We start from the raw sequence: 7,500 nt of genomic DNA on the forward strand, positions 1-7,500 counted from the left end.
TGAAAACGCGTGTTCAGATGACCCTACAAATTAATTTGAAAAATGAGTCGAATAAGCTACAGTTAAACACCTTGGAAAGTAAACTACACATAAAATGCCCTTGATTGTAGTAGAAGTGTTGCAAGAAAACAGACAGAATAGGTTAAACAACTAGGAGTCTGCCAAGAAATATCGAGAAGTCAATATCATCTTAAATAAATCAGCCAAAGTTGGATAAACAAAGTGTGAGGACATCGAAACCTGTTGACAAGTCAACACAATGGCTCCCTTTAGTATTGTGAAGCAACGTTAGATAGAGTGGAAGCCAAAATATTTTTGTGGAAGATAGAGCAGGGAAATGCTCAAAGACAGGGATGTAACTGACAGATGGAGGCTATATTATGAAGACCTGTACAGTATATATACACACGCAAACATTTCATACGATTGAACAAACCATTAATCAAGAAAATGAAGATGAAGTACCTGTAAGAAGAAATTGAAATAGCATTAAAAAGTTGAAAATTGTTAGATTTAGAAATAAAAAAGTTTAGTTAAGCCCCCCGAAACGCGGGTCCATTTTCTTTGACATACGTGATGTCCCCCATGTTCCACAAATATTTGATGTTTTTATTTTTCACGCTTATTTACTACAAGAAAGACATGTTTAGTTTATGTTACACCATTTATCTGGTGTATTTATTTCCAATATGGAGACTATATATTTCAACTGCATTGAAACTGAAGTGTAAATCATTTTACATCAATATTATTTTCTGAATAAATTAGCAGACGCACAAGAACACCACGTGTTTAAATGTCCAGCCCAAACAATATCATTATTTACTGCACGAATGTGTCAAGAAAACCTCACAAAAATAAATAAGTCCTCTGGTACTGACGGAATTCCAGTAGAACTTAATTAAAAGTATTTGATATGTGGTTAAGATCTCAAGACTGGCCAACCACATGAACTATCATATTACTTAAGAGAAGAACCTCCCGTAAATATGAAGTTCTGTTGTACCTCCTGCTTAATTGAATGAAACCAATAATCGAACAAAAACTAGATAATAATTTCAGTGGTACAGTGAAGGTCAACAGAAAAAAGATGCATTGAAGATTTACCGATAGACTTAGCAGGACAGCCTCGAAATATGGAATGCAAATAAATGCAGAGAAAAGCATAATAATTATCAAAGCTAAGCACGACGTGAAACGTAACCAGCCATGATATCCTTCGCAAAGGAAACGCCTTGTTGTGGCGCGGGGGCTTGAACTCCTCCCTCGGACGAGCCTGCTCCGGATCTGGCCGGTCTCTTCCTCCCGTTGAGGTGGCTCTTCTCCGAAGAGGGATGACTTAGCGTTCCTAGGTGCTGATCTAGTAGGTGGGGTTCCCCTAGGGGGACTCACACCTGTCCACGTGTTTGCTGTGCATGGCTCCCCTGTGTGCTGGGAGACAGGAGTCCTGGAGGTTGAGCGATGCCGTGTATGAGTACGCCCTGCGGCTAGCAACACGTCTATTTGGTCCTCTATTCCTGATCTCGACTTGGTTAGGTTAATCAGCTGGTCTTTCTTTTGAGCTAGGCTAGGGTCAAGCAGCCCCTGTCTTGCAGGCAATCATATGGTCCCATGATATCAAATGAAAGACTCGAACAAGCAAACTCTTAATACTTATGAAGTTAGATCAGTAACAGACCTAGTCAGTCGAAGAAATTGAAATGCGCATCGCAATAGCTACAGCAGTGTTAGTAAAACTGAATGCCATCATGAACAAATATAATGTATCCGAGACAGAGATAAAATTTATAAGGGCACTTGATTAATCCATTAAGAATTATGGATGCGGGTCATGTACATGAAATGCTGAGTCAAAAGGGAGGACATTTTTACAATGTTTACAACTATCTCTAGAGATGAGAGAGAGAGAGAGAGAGAGTGAGAGTGAGAGAGAGAGAGATTGACAGGGAGATGGAGAGCTAACTAAAGGCGTTATCTGCAGCATCCTTATCTGCAATAACTGGCAATCACTCACATCAAATCAGTTCGGTTTAGAGAGATTTGCGAAGACGTCGCCTCGCCTGGGACATATGCACGAAGTGGGCCGACCTCTGTCAGCTGTAAGTGCTGACTCATCTGATCATCATAACTGAATGCTTACTGTTGTGGTCGGATTGCCTGTAGGTGCTCCAGTTGCCAGGTGGCAAGCAACAGGCATAGCCGTCTAACCAGCCCAGCAGCTGTTGTCTCTGGGCCCTGCTTGAGGAAGCGAATGTGCTCGCACTCCATCAGGTAGTGCTCTAATTTGGCCTCCGGTGCGCCACAATATTCACAGCACCGCTTATCATGCCCAATGGTGGGTAAAATTTGCCATGCACAAGGTTAGCCTATTCTCAGTCTGTGAAGGCTGACTTCAGCACACCTTGGTATTCTGGGGGAGAGTATCAGCGACTCATAGCCTGTGGCATCTGAGTACCAGTTGGCCGAGGGGAGGTTCTCACTTCCTCTCTATGTTGCTGCAGGTCACCGACCTGTCCTACAGCCATCATTTTACGCTTTAGCAGTTCCTGGCTAGGATGCACCACAAGATTACTCAAGGGTTTCTTTCTGCCTTCCTCTACCAACCTGTCAGCTAAGTTGTTCCCTTTAACCCTCTCTGGACGGGTGGTACAGCATGTGTACCGCGCATTCAAAAGCCCAGTGGCCGGGCGGCACAGTATTGTGCCAGCCATTCAATTGATTTAGGCCTAATAATTCGAACGCCCCGGCATTTGGACATTCAAGGCTAGAATTCCCCCGTCGGGGATGGGTTAATATCAACATGGCTTGGAATCCAGTTGATGACAATACGTCTACCCTGATCCAAGATTCTCTGAGCAATGGTTTGAATCGTGGTCAAAAGATAAATGTTATCAACGGGCGTGCTTTGTTGCAGGCTGTCAATGGCGGCCCTGGAATCTGTATGTATGACAACATGCCCGTCCATCTGGGCTAGGGCTCCCATAATAGTGACTGCCTCTGCCTGGAGCGAGGAGGCAGTGTCAGATACCCGCATAGTTCTCGTTGTACCCCTTGCCTGCAGTGCAGGTGACGGGGTCTACAGAACCATCATGAAGTAGGTTTTACTATCCGGTGGAGTGATTGCTGCGATATTTCTCTCCACCTCATCCCTTAATAGAGGTGGTGAGTACTGTGTCTTTCTCCTTAATAGGCTCATGACAGAAAACTCTATAAAGGATTGTGCCCATGGCGGGACTGTGACATAAGCAGGGTGGGGGAGGTCCTCGGTCCGGTCTAGGAGATATTTAATCTCAGAGTGGAAGGTGAGGTTCTCATCAAGCCATATCCTCAAGGATTGGTAGATATGAACCCACTCTAGCTCTAACCCTTGGACTTGCAGTCTTTGGTTGCGGACATCGTGTTTCAGTGCCATTGCCTTCGGTTTGGCTGCTGATATCATAAGCCCGACTCTGCAGCATTCCTCAGACATAAGGTCCAGACAACACTGGGCCTTTCTACTTAGGTTCTCATTTCGTCTCCCAGCAGAGATAATTGCAAGATCATGAGGGTGTTAAATAGAGCCGGGCTAAGGACCCTCCTAGTGGAATGCCATTCTCCAAGGGCAAATGCCTGGAAAGGTGACCTTGGAACTTGACTCTGGTAGTTCTGTTCCTAAAAATAGTCATGAATCCAGGCAAGCAGTCTGCCTTTGATTCCCTTGTGGATCAGGATCTCCTGAATGGCGAGCGGGCTCGCCAGTTCAAAAGCCTTCTCCAGGTCCAGGAAGACAATGACAGAGCTGGTGTTGCTGGCAGTGCTCAGTAAGGTGGCCATGCTGTGAGCAGTGCTCTTAACCCTTGTGAACCCAGGTAGGTGTTCATGTGGAGGTCCCAACTTCCATTGGAGCCGATTCAGTACCATTTTCACTGCCGTCTTTCCCAGACAGCCGCCTGGCTCCTTTGGTTTAGGGATGGGAACTATGTCAGCCCTATTCCAGCACTGTGGTAGCGAGGAGGTCTCCCAGGACTTGTTGATGAGATGCAAGAATGCAAGCTCACCTTCATGTCCTATGTGGGAAATGATGGGGTAGGAGATCCCATCAGAACCCGGGGCTGACTGGGAACTGGTCTTATATGTCCGCCGTAATTCTCTCAGAGAGAACATGGCATCTAGGTTATCAGGCTCGACAGCCTTTCCTCTGATGAGGGCATGCCTGCCTGGAAGCAATTCCTCTTGGCATGTCCTCAACTCTGCTGGTAGGCTGACGCTACTTGTTCTAGCAGAGAACTTGAGTACCAGTCTCTCCGCCTCCGACCGCGGGTCATGGTCGGTCTTTCTGGAGGCTGAGCAATTTGTGGCCCGTCTGATACGATTCCACAGTTCTGAAAGGGAGGTTTGGTGGCCAAAGGACTCTCACCACTCCAGCCACTTTTCCTGCTTTACCCTCTTAGTAGTTTCCTGAGCATTCCTGAGAGCCTCTCTCAAATGAGTGTGGTTCTCAGGGGTTCTCTGTCTGTGGAAGTGTCTTCTGCACATATTGATTCTGTGGTTGACCTCCTTAATCTCATCATTGTAGTACCAGGTGTCTTTGAAACACCTAGACCACGGACGAGTTTTGGAGATGGGCACTGAGGCTGCCTAGTCTATGGCATTTACTAGTCTGGCCTCAAGTATATCCACATTATCTTTAAGTGAGAAGTCACTGGTTCTGAGGCACCTGGCCGGGGCCTCCTGGAAAGCTTTCCAGTTGGCCCTGTCCACCTTCCATCAAGGATTGTGCCGGGGCATGGGTGCCGGGCCAGTGTCCATGATGGTGGTGACTATCCCATAGTGATCGCTTGTAGCAGTGTTGTCCACAGACCCACTAATTCTCTAGACCAGAGCCGCAGTGACAAAGGTAAGGTCAAGGACCCCCCCACCAACATGTGTAGGCTGCTGGCTGTTGAGAAGAGCAAACTCAGGGCATGGCTCAAGCACGTCGGCTATGTGGTATGTATGTGGCTATGTGCATCATGACTCCGAGTGGGAGCCAAGATGAGGTGGTGGGCATTGAAGTCTCCCCTATGAGAATTGGGTCATGTGCTGCAGCAGCACAGACTTCACTAATAACTAGGCTCCTACAGCTTGGCCTGCTTTGCACATTGTACAGGTTGAGGGGACCCCTGGCCAAATGGATCTTAAAGGCAAGGAATTTGACGCCTTCTCCACACTGCACAGGTTGGCAATCAAGGAGCAGGGAATAGTCGACTTCACAAGGGTAATCAAACCTCTGGTGACTTGTGTACTCGGCAGCACAAACGGACGAAATCCCGTGAAACGAACAGATTCCCCTGTTAAAGTCTCCTGGAGCATGACGTCAGTGTTCTGAGATCGCACGATCGCATGGAGAAGGGTATTCCTTAAGGAAAAGCTGCTGATATTCCACTGCAGTATGCTTAAATAAGAAACCATTGTACTAATCCGAGTCCATTAAGTCTGTGTCGTCAACGACGTCGACATAATCAGTCAGTGTCCGATGCCCCAGTGTGGGTAACTCCTTGGTAAGTTCCTCACTGAGCATGATTTCCTCACTTGATTCGTCACTGTTGTCAGGACAAGTCGAGCCATTAGTAGGGTTGGGTCTCCTGGGAGGTGGAGAACCCCTGGTTGCCTTGACCTTCACTCTGGATAGTCATGGCTTCCTCACCCTTTGGGGTTTGGGTGCAAGCTCTGCCAGTGTGGTCTTAGCTGCAGGTTGGGTGGGGAGACCTAGGGGTTTGTGGGAAGAGGTGTCTCGCCCTGAGTTGGAGTGGGTTTTGAGACCATAGGACTCATCTCCCTCTACTTCAGAGCAGCAACAGTCTGAGTCATTGCCGTCATGGCGACCTTGACTGCCTTCCATCTCCTTACTGGTCCTCCCCAATGCTGTCGCAACTGCTGTGATGACTGTCGTCAGCAGGAGCATCAAGTACTTCTCTGTAAACAGAGTTGGTCTCTCTGCTCTTGGGGTAGACTTTGTGGTGTTCCCAGACCCCTTCCGGATCTGTTTCTGTCCTGGAACTCCCACCAGAGCCGGAAACTCCTTTTTGTTGGAGGTGTCCGGTGGTGGTTTCACTTTGGGTGGTGCGTCCTTCCTCTTAGGAGGGGGGGGGGGAGCCCTTATCCTTTTGCTCTGCCCCCAGACATAAGTGCCTGGAGGGGCGGGAACAAAGTCTGGTCAGCTTTGCAACGACCTCTTGCCACTGAAGAGCCTCTTTCTTGTAACAGCCGAGGCTCCAGGTGTGGTGCTTTTTGTGGCAGTTGAGACACTTTGCAGTGGTGTCCCACGTGCTCTCCTTGTGTGCTTTGAGGCACACTTCTGTACTGTGTGCCTGACAACAGACACCACACTTTGGCTTTACAGAGCAAGTGACTTGGTGGTGCCTGTACCTCTGGCAAGTGAAGCAGCGGAGCGGGTCAGGAACTATGTCCTGAGGCTGTAGGAGCCCCAGTTGCCAAGGTCTAGGGATGCAACTGGGGCTCCCTTCAAAGTGACCAAGACTTGCCTGGTTGGGTGCTTCCCTTTGGAGAGTCGGGAAGCTCCCACCACCTTGGGATGAGACATGATGACCTCAAGGTCATACATAAGAGGGAAGCCAAGAAGCACCATCTTGAACTTCCTCTCTTCGGGAGTCAGACCCAACAGGCTCACTTTCCGCCCATCCAAAAGCTTGTCTGTCTCCTGGAGGAAGGTGAGAGTAGCTTGGTCCCTCGGTACGATTATCATGCCATTGTCTGTGGCAATTCTAATCGTCAGACGGCAGTGTTTCTGGTTTTCCAGAGCCTATACCATCTGGTAAGCGTTGTCGAAGCCTTCCTCTTACTTCATTGTTACATAAATTTTGTAAACCACCATTAAAATAATCTTTAAATGGTTGAATGAGACTACATAAAATAAAAATCAGGAATTATTTGGCATTTTCGCCATTCGGCGATGGTTCGCGCCCTATTGGATAGGTTGGTATGCGTGTGTGGGTGGAGCTCTTTGGCAATAGAACTTGAAATATGGCAGCAAGCGATCGCAAGATTTAGCAATTATTGCAGATTAGGACGCTGCAGATAACGGCTCTAGATTTCATTTTGCTTTAATTGATGAATCATGGAATTCAATATTTGCACAGATAAGATCTATTTACTGATTGCTAATCTGCACAACTGCAATTTGAGGTAAAAAAAAATTCATGCTTAAAGTAGCATGAGAATATATTGAACTTCACCTCACATGCCAATATGAATCAATGAAAGCAAACTAGAAATAATGTATTTGTTGAGGTAATATTTTCTCTCGCATCAAATTAAATCACTTATATTATTTGACATAAACTGTCCTTTGTCTGAATGTCCTTTGAATTTAAAAGTATTTTAGAGGAAGAAGCAAATATTTTAAAGATTATTTTTTAAAGGAGCGCTACGGAGTCATGAATCCCTCTTTGACCGTGACGGCTGGTTTTGTTCGAGCGGTACGACACTCGCTGTCGTACGCCCGACAGTGCCTATCCTCCA

The sequence above is a fragment of the Penaeus japonicus genome, unplaced genomic scaffold (genome assembly GCF_977035675.1).
Source record: "Penaeus japonicus unplaced genomic scaffold, GWHDUDI00000001_assembly GWHDUDI00000001, whole genome shotgun sequence".
In the NCBI taxonomy this organism is placed as follows: Eukaryota; Metazoa; Arthropoda; class Malacostraca; order Decapoda; family Penaeidae; genus Penaeus; species Penaeus japonicus.